General features: G+C 32.4%; 1 pseudogene; it reads left to right on the top strand.

Annotated features, from left to right (window-relative positions):
• The first annotated feature begins 6,683 nt into the window (after positions 1 to 6,683).
• LOC107849203 lies at positions 6,684 to 12,749 on the top strand (annotated as a pseudogene).
• The last annotated feature ends 4,423 nt before the right edge of the window (positions 12,750 to 17,172 follow it).

The raw sequence follows: 17,172 nt of genomic DNA, 5'->3' as shown, positions 1-17,172 counted from the left end.
ATATGAAGTATTTATCTTTTAGAGAGAAATCAGGAGTATTTTTTTCTATAAATAGAGAAGTTTTGTTCATTGTATCCTTAATCTTATGATCTCTCATCCTTAAAGAGAAATAAAGAAGTCTCCCTCTTCTCTCTCTATTTATTCTTGTTGTTTTTACTTTATATTTCATAACACGTTATCAGCCTGAGGTTCTGCCTTTGAGTTTATATTTATGTCGATGTTAAGGTACGTAAAATACTAATAGGCTAACTATTTTTTTTGACAGTTTGATCACGCATACCCCTGTGCTTCATTTAATTGCACCGCCTTTGTTCATGTATGATGATTCATAGCAATTACTGCCTTCAAGATATTACAGAAGGTTACTTTATAGGATTGTTTTTATTTTTGTCTGTCTTTGTCTTTGCTGACTAAGACATGATAAATTACATAGTGATGGTGTCACAAAAAAATATTTTATGTGTTTGTTATATGTGACAATTTTATAACCAATTGCTACCACGTCAAAACGAGATTCTGTCAAATAATGTGAGACTATAAATCTAAAGGATTTTAAGGTTAGCGATTCCTTATGTTATTTGTCTTTTGCTACTAATGATATAATTATTATTGAATTTGAGGAAAAATAGTTGATTTAGAACCAATTATGCTTTAAATTTATTCATGAAGAACAATATTGTTAAAATATATGAGAGTAAGACATTAGGTTAAAAGTTCCAATGCACCATGATGATAAGATGTTGGATTCAAGTTTCGTCGATTTATGCCTAATTCACATTTATATGGATAAGACGTTAAGTTTGAATCTCAATTCACCATATTTGATAATATAATGATGGCTAAGGAAAAATAATGTATTTTGATGAAAAATCATGAAACTTGTCCATTGAAGATGCTCCATTCCATGAAGTGAATGTGGTAGCAATATATGATTAGTCTGAAAGATGACAATTTGCTTCATTCCATGAAGTGAATGTGGTAGAAATATATAATAAGTCTGAAAGATGACAATTTGCTTCATTCTTGAAGTGAATGCGGTAGCAATATACGAATATACTCTAAAAGATATGTATGCCTCGATGTGCTCCTGAAGTAGCAATATCATGAAAGAGGTTATAAACTATCAGAATTTGATAGGCTTAACGCACGATTATATCCATTCATGGAGAATGAGAAACTTATTAATGCAAACATGCACTTGATTGTGATGGTATCACAACTCACCTCCGAATGAGGCAGAATAATTGAAAAGAGTTATTTTAAAATCTACTTATGAAGTAGTAAATCTGAAATTTATTCATGTAATAGTAAATTTGAAATTTACTAAAGAAAAAAGGCATATGTCATGGTAAACTTAGAGTTTACTAGCATAAAAGTTCATAAATTGGAACGATTGTTACATTGCAAAAAATATGCATATTAAGTATTGACATATGTTGAAAATATAGAAAATTCTTCAAGAATTGTTTATGCTGCTTGTTCTCATGATAAGTTGGCTGGACCAACTAATGTTGGGATTTGATCCCTCAAAATCTGAAAAGTATAAAAGGTGAATATGGATCTATTCACCTGTCTTGTGATCTATTAAAATGCATCGATATAAGATGATCACATGTACGTTTATTGTCAACCTGCAGCTGGACATTCATAAGGTTGCTTGCTCAATAAAATTGAGTTAAGAGAATAATTTTTAGATTGTGTAATCAAGACAATTCATCTTGATGATGATGGTTTGGCATTGAATGTCTTCGATAAATATTTGAACCATTGTTAATAAAAACAAAGCTTCATGTGCTGGTCTGAAATATGATATATTGCATACAATAATGTGTCGGTTTGAAATATGATATGTTGCATGCAATAGTACTTGTATGCATTAGACCAATAAATTATGATGATTTCTTTTCTCTCAATTGGTTCAAGGTCAGGAACCAACTATTCCATATAATAGTTTTGATGTGCAGTATACGATTAATGAATATACCAAGATGCACAAAGATGAATTCCTCAAAGAAGATAGAAGATGTATGTTAGTTTTTCAAATATAAGGGGGAAATTATAAGTAGCTATAAAGTATGTTAGGAATTATCATCAGATCGTCACTCAAAAGATAATTCAAGTCAAATACCGAAAGTATCTCATATTTAAGCAGCAAGTGTTCTTATCTTATGTCCCTAAAGGACAAAGTCTATACATGCATGAAGCGTAGTAGACCAATTGATTTCAAATGAAATCATCCTTAAAAAGAATAAGGAGCAAATGATCATAATAAGAACACAATGTACTCTTGAAGAGCCTACGACATAACACTTCATGAAATCTTATGAAAGGTTCAGGTACCTGAAAATAATGAAGTGATGAGATCTCAAAATATTATGTTGCATTGTGAACTGATACGAAATGATATATCATCAATATCTTTGATACAATATTGACGCAATATTATAAAAGATTATGAGGATCAAAATTATATGTTTGTTTAAGCCTGCTGATGTAGAAACATTTATCAAGTGACATAAAAGGATGCATCTTAGTAAGCATAAAACTTATTTGATTTGTAGTCCAGATACTTGAAGATGTTACTCATGAAGTACTGAATACTGTCGCTTGACAAAAATCTATATAAAAATTCCTAAAGGATTCAAAATGCCTGAAGCATATCAAAACATTTCTAGGAAACTTGTTTATTTTCCTTATAAAGGATAAATTGATGATTTGAATATTATTGAAGCTTTTGGATAGTTTTAAAAAATAATAGATTATTTGTTGAAATAAGAAATATACCAATTTGAATTGGTTATGAAGTACCATATCTTAGTGCAATTGGTGCACTCATGTATCTTGCAAATACTATCAGACCTATAGCCTTTTCGGTTAATTTGTTAGCAACGTATAGTTCTGCTCTTGCTAGGAGACATCGAAATGGGATCAAACGCATGATCTTATTTTCTAAAGATTACAGTCCCCATCTTATTGGTCATGCTGATATTGGGTACTTATCTGACCCACATAAAGTCCGATCTCAAACAATCTATGTGTTCATATGTGGTGGTACTACCATATCTTAGAGATATACAAAACAGTCTATCGTAGCCATTTCATCGAATCATGCTGAGATAATAGCTATTCATGAAGCAAGCCAAGAATGTGTATGGTTGAGGTCCATGATACATATCATTTGAGAAAAATGTGGTTTGAAATATGATAATGTACCCATAATTTTATATGGAGATAATGCAACATGCATAGCACATCTTAAGGGAGGGTTCATAAAAGGAGATAGAACGAAGCACACTTCATCATAGTTTTTCTATACACATGAGCAACAAAAGAATGGTGATATTAACGTGAAACAGATTCATTCGAGTGATAATATGACTAATTTATTCACCAAGTCTCTTTCAACTGCAATTTCAAGAAGATCATGCACAAGATCGGGATGCAAAGATTCAAGGATGTTCTCATCAGGGGGAGTTAATACGCGTTGTACTCTTTTTTCTTTACTAGTTTTTGTTCCACTTGGTTTTTCTTGTAAGGTTTTTAATGAGGCAGCCTATATGCGTATTGTTAGAGATGTGTACTCGTTTTCCATCACTAGATTTTTTTTCCTATTGAGTTTTCTCTAGTAAGGTTTTAACGAGGCACATTATCTATCAATTAGACGGGGAGTGTTGTAAATGTATTTATATTATAATGAATGCCTATTAAGAATATAGATAAGATCTATTTGATATCTATTAGGATATAAAGTATCTATCTTTTAGAGAGAAACCAGGAGTATTTTCTCCTATAACTAGAGAAGTTTGTTCATTGTATCCTTAATTTCATTGTATCCTTAATCTTATGATCTCTCATACTTCAAGAGAAATAAAGAAGTCTTCCTCTTCTCTCTCTATTTATTCTTATTGCTCTTATTTTGTATTTCATTACAATAATTACTTTATAAGGGTGGATTTTTGTATAAATATGGCAAGTTAAAGTATATATTTATGTTATTTATTCTTTATTTTATTTTATTTTTGAAAAAAAGTTATTCTATTTTTATAAAAAATATTTTGAAAATTTAAAAGATATTAAGATTAAAATAGTAAAACTTTTGGCATTATTAACTGTGGTTATAAATTGACAAGATAATAAGTTAGGAATGACCCCTATAAGAACTTTAAATATCCAGCTAACACCAAGCTAATATAAGCCAATTTAATTTAATTAATTAGCTCCTAATATTAATCAAAACATCGTGTTAATAGGCTCCAAAAACGTGCTCTCCTCTGCCTCAATTTATATGATTTACTTCTCTTTTTAATTGGTATAAAAAGAATGATGTATTTTTATATTTAGAAATAATTTAATTTAAAATACATATTTTATATTTAATAAAATAATTTATAGTTATCTAAATATCTGTGACTTATTTTAAATCATAAGTTTTAAAAAGAAAATTTTAAATATTATTTTAAATCAAACTAAAGTCCCTGTTTGGAATTGCTTATTTCCCAAAATAAGCACTTATTTTGAGAAAAAAAAATTATTTTTTTAAAAGAATAATATTTGGTAAACTTGTAAAAATATTTTTAAAAAGAAGTAGAAGCACTTTTTCTGCTTCCGGAAAGAAGTAGAAAATTTTTGCTTTTCAACAAAAGTAGAAGCAGAAAATTATTTTTTCATGACAAAATATTCCTATCACTCTCTCACACACACTCTCTCTCTCACACATATATATATCCCTATTAATTAATTAACATATCTTATAGGTTTGATTAAAGTTTGATTTTAATATTATGTTTTTTATTATTTTATAAATTATATTATTTTTATATTAATTAATTAATTTTATTTATATTGGTGTAGATAAATATTATTTAGTAGACTCGGATTATTCAATAACGACTGGTTATTTAGGGCCATATAAAGAAGAGCGTTATCATCTCTCTAATTTCAGACGTAATTCTAACTCCAGAAATTCAAATGAGACTTTTAATTTCTTTCCCTCCAGTTTGAGATGTATAATTGAAAAAACATTTGGAGTTTGGAAAAATAGTTTTGCTCTACTATGCTCAATGCCGTCTTTTAAATTCGACCCTCAAGTTCATCTTGCTACAACTATTATAGCTATACATAATTTCATATGTCAATGCTCTACTATTGATAAAGACTTTAACTATTATACTAATAAAGACAACATCACAGAGATTGAAGAAGGAGATGAGTCTTATGGTATACCTTCAAAAATACAAAACAGATCTTCTACTAGTATGGAGACATTGCGTGATAAAATTAGAAATGAAATCGTTGAGAATTTGTATGATGTATGATAGACTAATTATTTTTGTCGTTAATTTTTTTCATATATAGTGATCTAATTTATGGAATAATTTTTATATTCATTTCTGTTTAATGTTTTTAATTAATATTTAAATTATTTAAGAAATATATTACTATTTAATATTTTTTTAATGAATTTATGTATATAAATATTGATTGAAAATTTTAGGGTACGTACTTTTTAACTAAAAAATTAATTAAAAATATTATAATAGATATTTAAATTAATTTTCTTATAAATTAATTTTAGTAGTAAAAGTATAATGATGCATGTCCTTTTTGGTCATTTATCTCAAAAAAATACTTCTTACAAAAATTATCCAAACATAATCTATTTATCAAAAGTATTTTTCAAATAAACTTACCAAATACAAATTACCTTTTTAAAATATATTATTTTAATAAGCTATTTTATAAAAGTGATTCTCAAATAAACAGTTTTTTATTAACAATCCCAAACGGGCTCTAATTCAAACTATTTGACACTAATGAAAAATAAATATAAACTTGAAAGAATAAAATAGCATTGGTGATGAAAATGACAGAGTTGCATGGCAGCCATAGCCCCACAACTCGAATCTTGACCCCACTATATCCCCCCCCCCCCCCCCCCCCCCCCCCCCCCCCCCCGCCCCTCTGTCTGCTTTCCACATAATAACAAACAAAAAAAGAGTCTAATGAATGAAAAATCTAAAATTTAGTGTTAAGGAAAGCTCAAGTCTTATTGGCGGTTTTTTCTGTGATCTCTATTCTCTCTCCCTGTTTTTTTGTTGCGATTCTTGTTCTCTTTCTCCTCGTCCTCTCAATCTTTCCTCTTCTCATTCATTCGGTTCTTGGGTCACCCTTTTTTCCTGTCTTCATTCTCATATTCGATCTCTCTATTTTGCCCATTTGCTGCTTTGTTTTCCTTAATATCTTTTTTATCTAGCTTAGCTTTGGCACACCTATACTAGCTTCCTTTTCCTTGATATTCATTCGATATATATTATGCTTTCCTTGAGGTGATTCTTGGTTCTGCAACCACTTAATAAAGATATTGAAATTGGATATAGTGCTATAAAATTATTGAAAGTATAGATCTGCTTTTTTATGATCTGTGGATTTTGCTCCACCTTTGCGCTTACTTTTTTGTAGTTTGAAGGGTGGAAAAAGTTATTATTATTAGTATTATTCTATTTGTATAATTAATCCAAGATTGTGGTGTAGATTGTTTTTTTTTTTTTTCCAAAAAGGTTCAGCACTTTATTGAGGCTGAATTATTTTTTGGGGGGATTTTGATTTTGCAATTGTGTTTATATTTTGGATGAAAATGGTGGATTTGTTGGATTGAGTGGAGAATTGGGTGTTTTGGATATTGAAAGAGCTCCTGTAGAATTGGTAATACAAAGGGTGTGACGGATCCAAACACGGAAAATAGAGAGGTTGGTTGTGTTGCGGCTCTGGATTGTTTATTGAATATTGTCCGGGCTCTCCGGACGGGGTCCTGCTTAACTTATGAAAGCAGGACCCCTGTACCGGGTTCTCCTACATCTGCTGTTGGAATTAAGAAGAAGAAGAGGAGGCCAGTTTCTAGAAATTCGTCGTTCAACAAATGCAAGGAAGAACAGCTTCGTAAGACTCCTGGCCGCTTGTTCTTGAATGGCTCGAGCGAGGCAGCTTCACTCTTCACTCAACAGGGCAAGAAAGGAACTAATCAAGATGCCATGATTGTTTGGGAGGTTAGTCCTTGAAATTCGTCTTCCTATAGTTGCAAATAGTTATCTTGTACTATGGTTTTCGATGCTAACGTAATTCTAATTGTAGTTGTATTTGCTTCAACCTATACAGTGCTTATACTAAATGGGGAGTTGGTGGGTGTGTTTGATCTCAGACTGTTCACCTGAGTATTATGTTGACCCTCTAATTTATGAGTACTTATATAACAGCCACATTTGTTGTTCTTCGTCAGCTGATCAAGGATCCTATAATCAATTGCAGAGCTAGGATTTTCACTCAGGGAAGTCAAAATATAGAGAAAAAAAATGGTTTTTTTAACCTATCTATATAGTGTAATTTTTCAGCGAAGGGTCAAGGTAGCTCCGCTACCGCTTATAATATCTTCTCTGCTTGTAACCTTATCTTTTTTTTTTTTGAAAAAAAAAATGGTGTTGAAGTATAGTTGAAGTTATAGAAAACCTTCTAATTTTTATCAAAAAGAATTTACCTCCTAGTTATGCTTCACTTGTACTGAGTCATTCTCTTCTTCAAGTTTCTCCAGCAAGTTATTTTTCAGAATGGATAAACTCAAAAATAGGTATTTTTTTTCTTTTGTTTTGGGTTTCAAGTTTTTCGTTAATGGAGACTTCACATTGTTGACCCTACTAGTTTCGAATTGAGGTGTATTCAGTATATTTATTGGAGTGGAACTTTACGGACTTGTTCTCCATGTCCATTCTCATTTAAGGGCATGGATAATTAAATCAAAAATATAAAATAAAAACATAGGCAATTGATTCTTTAGAATAACAAACTTAGTGGATGCCTGTTGGAGAAGTTAGAATAATAACACTGCAATGTATGAGATACTATGATTAGTTAGTGATATCATTCTTTCTAGATTGATGTGGTATAGTTTCCTGGACATGCGCTAGGAAAGTGTTACTTTAGATTCTGCCATTTCTTTCTTTTCTTTGTAGAACTGTGGATTTCTGTTGGACAGTGGATTTGTTCACATCATTTTGGTCTTGCCCTGCTTTTTCCTGGTGATCCTTTCGTTGTGATTTTGTCTCATTATACCTATATGGAGAGCAACTCCTAATTCATCTTTTATAATTAAATTTCAGAACTTCGGTTCCAGAACAGATACAGTATTCTGTGGCGTTTTTGATGGCCACGGACCTCATGGGCATATGGTTGCCAAGAGAGTCAGAGATTCCCTTCCCTCAAAGCTAAGTGCACATTGGGAAGTTAATCTGAAAAGCCAGGATGTTCTACAGGAGATCAGTCTAAATACTGCTGAGGCTAGCCTATATCCTGAGGATGCTTCCCTTTTATCTGCTGCTGATGAGTCTAGGGTCTCAATTGATGTTGAAGAGACTGAAAAGCTACCAGAGATCTTTCAGACTTTGAAGGAATCGTTTTTGAAGGCTTATAAGGTTATGGATAGGGAACTGAGAAGCTACACTAATATTGACTGCTTCTGTAGTGGAACAACAGCTGTAACCCTTATTAAACAGGTCCTTGACAGATCTGGAAATTTGAATCTAGCTAGATATTATTCTGTGTTCTTTGGAAGAATGAACCTCATAAATTCTTTTTTATTTTTTGCAGGGCCAGGACCTTGTCATAGGAAATGTAGGCGACTCCCGAGCAGTTCTGGCTACCAGAGACAAAGATGGTTCTCTAACTGCTGTACAATTGACAGTGGATCTGAAGCCTAATCTGCCAGGTTGGTTTCATTATCTTGTGTAGTACCAATTGAACAGATAATGAATCACTTTTCTAGATTTTTTCTTTTGTGTAGATCATCTTACAAGATTACTAACTTGTGTGGATTTGATGAACTTATTACTTTCTAGTCCTGATTCTTTTGTCAGGTTCCTTTTTTCTGTTGAACACTTTTGTCAGGATTTTGACTTCTGTACAAATTGTCCAATTCTCATATTTATGTAGCCATCAACTTGGATATGAATTATGATGCCATTTAATTGGCAAAAAATAAAAAACCTTCATGATGCCTAGCCATCATTCATTTGTTGCTAAAACTTTCTTTCATTCATTTTCATCGGCTCACCTACATGTACAAACTTCAACCTATAAAATAACTGTACAAACTTCAATTTTGCTGCAATCAGCTGGTTCTATTTAACTCAATTATGAACTATAGTGACATTTTTATTTGGCTTGGATTCACATACCATATAACATTTTAAACCTCTGGATTAGTTCAAATTTATTCATGACCTAGTTAAGGGACATAAAAGAGCTGTTTTTTTTGTTTGTTTTTAATAAGGGCCCAAAAACAGCTTTCCTACATATTATGTGTTATGTTCTTGTTGCAATTATAGAAGTAACCTTTTCTAATGAGGGAAAAGAGAGGTTAAAAGTTGAGGACTTGGAAGGGAAGTGAACTGAAAGGTTCTCTATGCTGCCAAGTGCTCATTCAATTACCATAACAGATACCATGTTCGATTTTGTTCTCTCTATTTTCTTCTGATGAAGTAAACCCGACTTTCATACCAACATCCAAGGTGTCAGCAGTGACCAGCTTTCTACCTTGCTCCTGCCCGAACTCCAACCGCTTGGCTGGAAGTGGAATGCTCTTGCCTCTGGAGCAACCTCACTTGTCAATTCTGCCTTCTTCTTTTCCTTTTCTAATTTATTTTATCATCTTCTTGTTTCTAGGCATTCTTTTTATGTTGTTCTATTTGTTTTTATGAAAATTATCTTGAAAAAAAGAAAAGAAGAGTGTCATTATTATCTTAATAAGATCAATTTTCACATTGAAGTGTGAACAGACCTTCTGGGACAAGTTTAAGGGGTATTTACTAATTTATGTTGTACCAAAAATATTTACTAATTTATGTATTTTCCCTTAATATAATATCTCAGTGGGTGCACTGCACGTTTGAAAGTGCAGTGCTTCGGCTGAACTATATAGTGGATGAATAGGAAAACATTGGCTGGAGTTGTGATGAATTAATTGCTTGTATATTGTCAAAATAAGTTTGATAATAATCATAAGCTGAAATTCGTCTTATGTTCTAGACTAAAGTGCTGCATAAACTAGTAAGATTAGGATCTCATCTATGTGTAGGTGCAGTATCATGGGACTGGTTAAATTAGGTCCTGCTGGTAACATCATCGACTTAAGGTGACCTTTAGTATAGAAGCTACTTACTATCAGTGGCAGTTGAACTGTCAATGCGAACACATCCACTATGATAAATGGTAAACTGATTTGTGATTATAGTTTAGTTATTGTCTATTTTATCTGTTTGTTTATCTGGTCTGTTTTGGTGATTCCATACTGTTCTCTCCATCTTATAAATCTTGTCGATAGACAATTCCAAAATTCTCGTTTATATGGATTTCTTTCCATGTGGAATAACAGGAGCAGAAATTTTCCCTTCTCGACAAATTGCAATTCTTTAAAATTGTACTTCTGTTGAAATCTTCTAAATTCTGCACTGCCAGTTCTGTCCATCTTGCTTCCATGGTTAAAGGTCTTCTTGCATCCTTAGAAGCGTCATGTTCAAGACTTCTTTTTGAACTTTCTATAACTTGAGAAATGATGTGCAATTGATGCCTGTTTACATCCATGGCCAGTTATCAACAAGCATTATTTGTGTTATCAAAGTGAAGTAAAATGGAATGGAATGCAGTTACCTCGATTTGCAAGAAAATAAGACGGATATTAGGAAGAAAATAGGATGGAAAAATCTCTGTTTCTGAGTAGGAGCTTACCAAAATAAATTTGATAGTTGAGATGCTTGCTTTGCAAGAATTTGGAAGCTGAACCTTAAACTTCTTGCTGGTGGATGCATTATACGGAAAAAAGCCTGGTGCAAAAATGAATATTTTAATATAGGATGGAAGCCATTTGGCATACTGTTCAACCCTACAGATGGTATCCTTGAAAGCATTATTTTTTTTCTCTTTTTTTTGGGAATAGGTGACTGATTAATGCTATTGGTGCTTATTTCAATTTAAGGTTCTAATTTCTTCTTCTTCCTAAATGTATAGCGGAAGCTGAGAGAATTCGTAAACATAGAGGGCGTGTTTTTTCTCTTCGTGATGAACCAGAGGTTGCAAGAGTGTGGTTGCCAAATAGTGACTCTCCTGGACTTGCCATGGCACGTGCTTTTGGAGATTTTTGCCTCAAGGATTTTGGTCTCATCTCTGTGCCTGAAGTATCATATAGGCGTTTAACAGGAAAAGATGAGTTCATTGTTCTGGCGACTGATGGGGTATGAAACTTGAGTTTTTAGTACTTTGTATTATCCTTTTTAATAAAAAGAAAAACATATACATGGGTTAAACAATAAAAAAATAAATGGATACAGGGGTTCATGGTTTCTTGCCCAATGTTTATTACACCTAATTTATCTTGTCAATAATAATTCTTATGACAGATATGGGATGTACTTTCAAATGATGAAGTTGTAAAGATTGTTGCATCCGCTTCACCCCGTTCGTCTGCAGCTCGATCGCTAGTTGAATCAGCTGTTCGAGCCTGGAGGACAAAATACCCTACTTCTAAAGTTGATGATTGCGCAGTTGTTTGCCTTTTTCTTGATTCAAACTCAAACAACTTGTCCACTGCTTCTAGTACAAAAGACAGTGTCAAGACTGTCTCAATGGAAGCAAATGAAGTTGGTTCCAAAATAAATGATGCCTCTGGTCAAACTGCATTGCCTCGTTCAGGAACTGTTCGAGAAGGTGATGAAGTTTCGGCAGAAGGTGATGAAGTTTCAGAGGAAGGGATAGAGGAAGAATCAGAGCATGAGGAACTACTGTCAGGGGTGGGGACAGAATGGTCTGCACTTGAAGGGGTTTCCCGGCTGAACACATTATTGACATTGCCAAGGTTTGTGCCTGACAAGGACGAGAAGTAGGCTGCTGGGAATCGAACTCAAAGAAGCAACAGAGGGTGAGATTTCAAAGTCTGGATTTATGTCTTTTGGTTATTTTTCAATATATTTCCATTTTAAAGTCTCTCATATCTACTGGGAGAAAAAAAAAGACAGAAAGGGGGAAAAAGATAGAGGCATTTGATATTTGCTGTAGACTTGGAGAGGTTGGCCCAGCTATATTAGAGTGTCTGGGAATCATCCTTTCCCTCCCTGGTGTTGGTAAAAGTGGAATTTTGTAAAAACCAACTCTCCTGTCTTGCTCATTCTTGGTTGCTAGCTTTCTTTTCTTTCGCATATATACTAAGATTGTGTGTACCTTATCAAAGAGATATGAAGATTGTGTGTTTTTCCCTCATTGTTATGTTGATAATAACGTTTGGTAATGTAGTCCTTTTTTGGGTTCAAGTTGCAGATTATGTTCATCTCTCTTGATCATCATTTGCACTTGTTAATTTATGGGGTTGAGATCTTTTAGCCTTCCCGAAGTTATGGCAGCTATCATTTGGGATGTCCTTGTGTGCAAGTGGTAAAAAGAATCAAGTGGTGGACCATTTGCATGATTCACGTGTTCCTAATTCATATCTTTTCAGTTTTTCTTTAGGGAGAGTGGGATCTTGTCTTTGGAGCACAACTGACATTGTGTGCTTTTACATGGCCCTGTCGTGTGTTTGGTGTGTTGGAAGTGTGATGACAACACACTTCGATTTAGTTAATTATATATTCGACATGTGTAGATTCCTTTTTAATGTGAAACAAACGAAGAGGGTGTTTGGGTAAGCTTATAATTTGGTCAGTATGACTTTTAAACTATTTTTTGCTTTTGAAAGTGTTTGGCAATTTTTATAATTACTTAAAAAAAGTCAATTTTTACCTTTTTTTTAAGCCAAAAGCTAGAAGTAACCATTTCGTAGCTTTTTTTTTTTCTTTTTTTTGGGGGTAGGGGGTAGGGGCTTATTTGTTGATGCTTCCTCTTGCAATTTTTATGTTGACAAGTTAAAAAATATTTGACATGTAACAAATATGTATATTTTTGGCAAATATATTTTTCATACACAAGTGATAAAATGAGTGATAATAAATAAATGAATTATTGTTACGCACTATACTAGCTTCTGTACTAGATTCTTTGTTTTATGAAAATTAGCAAGGCGGGGCACGGATTAAAGTATGTATATATATTAATATATTAATTTGAATCATTTTAAAAATAAAATTTAAGAATAATCAACTCTACATATTGGTAATAGCTTTAAGGGTATTTCAGCTATTCTGACCAAAAAAGTGTTTAACAACACTTGTTTACCAAATATATCAATAATTATTTTTCAATTTCAGCACTATTATTCAAACATATAATTGTTTATTTTTAAAATAATCAGTACTTTCAAAGACACTCTTAAAGAACCTTTTAAAAGCCACTTTTTTCGGCCTATCAGCTCGAAAATTCTTTTTGACAACAGTGGGAAAAAATTAAGGCAGGAGGTTCTTTTTTGGATTGCTTGTTAATATTTAATTACTGTTTAAAAAATAATTGAGAAGTAGATACTTGTTAATTTGGAAATAAATAAATATTGGATAAAATTATTTGTACTTAAATTCGGAACAACTCCAGCATGATGTGCTAGAATTCGAAACTTAACAAGTTCATCGGAGTTTGTTGGGAGTTCGAAAATTTGAACTGTAGGAACAATTTCTGAAACTTAAACCTTCATCTTCTCCGGATTTCAATCCAAAAGCACTTTGCCGAAAAATTGAGTGGAGATGACCTAAAATGAAGAATGGGGCCGTGATGAAATTCTTTCGAGAAAATGCAACTGCCTGCTTGACCGGGCATCCTGAATTGTTCATGTTTCTGGAGTTTTTTCATGTCAAAAGAGTAATTAAGAATCCGTTTGGATAGGATTAAAAAAATAATTTTTTAGCTTAAGTGATTATTATAAATTAAGCAGATAAGTATTTGGATAGAAGTGCTGAAACTGAAAATGATTAAAAGCTTAAAATAAATGCTTATAAATTAAGCAGATAAGTGTTTTGATAGAAGTGCTGAAACTAAAAAAAAATTGCTGATGTGTTTTAGTAAACAAATGATGTTCAATACTTTTTTGTTGTTAAATGATTTATATGTTCTTAAAGTTGTTAACACCATAAATAAGGTGAATTATTTATAATTTTTAAATCTAAAATAAGATATTTGAACAAACCTTTGATGTAATGAAGGATTCGATGAAAAAAACGAAGAAAGATGAAGAGAAAATTGGAGGGAAGAGCAGAAACGAAGTGGCAAAGAGAAAAAAAAATTATATATTAAGAGATACAAGTTTAGGATATTGTTGGAATTGAGGAAAATCTAAGGGATAAAAAGGTAAATATTTTGGTCGAACTTAAAAAAATTTTAATCTAAAAAGCAAAAAAATGGGGTAACCAGATTCTCACTTTTTGATTTTTTTAATCAGTTTTTAGTTTTTTTAAAAACACATTTTTCTTTTATCAAATACCTTAAAGCTAAAAAAGAGATTAAAAAATTAATTTGACCAGATTTTAATTCTATCCAAATGGGCTCTAAATCAAATATTTGAACTTTTTTCCGATAAATGGTGGCAAGTGATGCCATAACTTGGATCCTCTGCCGAGTTCTTCTAGCTTTGAGAATTCTTTGTTGACAGAAATTATACTTGTTGCAGCGTTGCCAATTGTTGTCATGATTGTCTGCATCCTCGTCTTGACAGTTCATGCTAAAAAAGTAAAAAGAAACTAAACAAAAGTAACAGTTAAAAGCCATACAAAGGGAAAAGATAGATGCAACATTTACTTTATTCTTTTGATGATACTTGGATTATTTTGTTCAATCATAAAATGGCTAGTAGAGGAAATGATGAAGTCAATACTAAATTAGACAACCAAAAGTCAGCCACAAATATATAACAGAGAAAGCACACCTCATCTTAAATAACTTCAAGATGAGAAAATCAGCAAGTCATCAGCGTATACGAGATGGATTCCCCAACTTTTCAGAAAAATATGTTTCCTCAAAGAATTTACAGAAAAATCAATCCGATACCAATTTTTGTGCTGTCAAATATTCCTCAAGTAGCATATAGGCAAGACGTGTGATCTGAAACAATATTCTTCGTGGCCCCTACAAAACCAATGTTCATTAAGCAATTCGTGCTCCTCGGGTAGTGGCGTTTGTTTGTAAACTCGATCGAAATGCCTAGCATTTCCTGTAGGTAACCTTCATTTACTGATAACCATGTTGTTTCAAGATCAGACACTATACAGATGGCAAACCCCCTGATTTATCATTGTACCAATTGTTTGGCAGCTGTATTGGAACTGAAGTTCCGTTGAGTTTGTAGCCAAACCACTCTGGAACTTATTCTCCTGGTAGGTAAATGCTAAAGTGACCACTTTTAAAAATGCACTTTTGCAGCATAATATCACATTATTCATGTCAGTTTAAGAATCTATTCATTGAACTTTCTCATTTAAGGAGTAAGGCGACTACAATTTGGAAATGGTTGTAAAGATCAATCATATACACTTTCTTAAGATCAGATACTCCTGAACTACATATCGACCTTTTAAATATTGATGCTGATGGATTTATCTAATTATCAGTAGCTGTTAGCTAATGTCATTCCCTTCAAATTAGCATTACTTTCATCTTATTATCATTTTTGGCAGAGTTCAACTCTATGAGCCTTTTAAACTCACAGTGATCAACTGCCTGATGTGTTGTATCTCAAATGTACGTATGTAAAGGGAATATATATACGAAGAAACTATAGGTAAGGGTGAAATGAAATCATAGACCTTAAAATAGGTGAAGCCATAATGAGGTAGCCATGACATGAGTCCGCTGATTCTGAAGTAATCCAACACAATTAGTGAATGATACTTGCTGCAACATCTTGTAGTTGGTCAATATTCCCATACTACTCATCAGGAATGCACAATTATCTGCAAAAATTTCCTCTGTTGTTGTTGGAAGTTCTGCCAACCTTTCAAGCCTCTCGCAACCCACTAGCTCAAGGATTCTGAGTCGAGGAAGCATCTTGAGACTTGATTTAGAGATATCGACAAAATTATTCCCACTAATATTTAGCTCAATCAAAGAAGACAAGCATCCAAGATCACTAGCAATTCCTTCATCCAATATACAACAATCACTAAGATCCAATTTCCTCAAAGAAAATAAACCGGAAAGGAAGAAAATGTCAGTCTAGTTCGCTCGTGTTTATTTTTCTTGGACGAAACCATGCAATGAAAATTGAACTCCATGACTGAGATACCATTCCTTTACATCCATGAAAAGATAAGGGCTTAAGGCTATATGTCCCAATTCCTCGGGCAACTTTTCTAGCTTTGAACATCCAAAGAGAATAAGAATCCTAAGAGATTTTAATTTGTCTATGGTTTTTGTTAAATTTGTAAGATTCCAGCAGTAGCCTAGATTCATCAATTGAAGGCCACTGGGGCATTTAGTTGATTAACACTTTGTTTGGATGGTGGTTTGTCATGGTTTTATAATGTATGTTACTGTATGATATGGTATTGTACTGTACCGTATAATACATTATACAATACCGTATAATACATTATACAATATAATGTTTGAATAAATTGTGTCATTCACTCCTGTTTAATAACAGTTTTATTGTTTGGTTTGACGGTATGATACTGTATCATATCCGATAAGTTTACTAAAATACCCTTAATTATTATAATGTTAAATTTATCAGTAATTGTTAATAAAATAACTTTCTCCTTACTAATTTGTCATAAATTATACCATGTAAATCTATTTTGTTAAATTTATGTAAATTCTAACAAAATTAATAAAAGAGCAAATCAAAGTAAATGTAATCAAATTCATTTTTTATAGTAACAATTTTTTTTAGAGTGTTGAAATGTGACATCAACGACAACTTCAAAATTTGAATGCATCTTTTATGTCTGCTATGCGTGTGTTCAATATGGAATCCAAAAACATATTTTCTAGGAAACTAAATTGTTTCTTACTAATTTTCTTGTGCTCATTATGCAAGTAGAAAAATATTTTCTAAAAGCATTTTTATATATTTAACACAAAACAATGAGAACAAATAAGATTTGGGGGGGGGGGGGGGGGGGGGAGGTCGGTTTTTTTTTTTTTTTTTTTCAAAAAAAATGCGGGGGGGGGGGGGGGGGGAAGGTTTTTGAAAGTCTCGGTTTAAATTTTATTTTTTGTGTA

This window comes from Capsicum annuum, chromosome 12 (assembly GCF_002878395.1).
Source record: "Capsicum annuum cultivar UCD-10X-F1 chromosome 12, UCD10Xv1.1, whole genome shotgun sequence".
Lineage (NCBI taxonomy): Eukaryota > Viridiplantae > Streptophyta > Magnoliopsida > Solanales > Solanaceae > Capsicum > Capsicum annuum.
The sequence above is the reverse complement of the archived record's forward strand: the minus strand, read 5'-3'. Positions and strand labels throughout refer to the sequence as shown.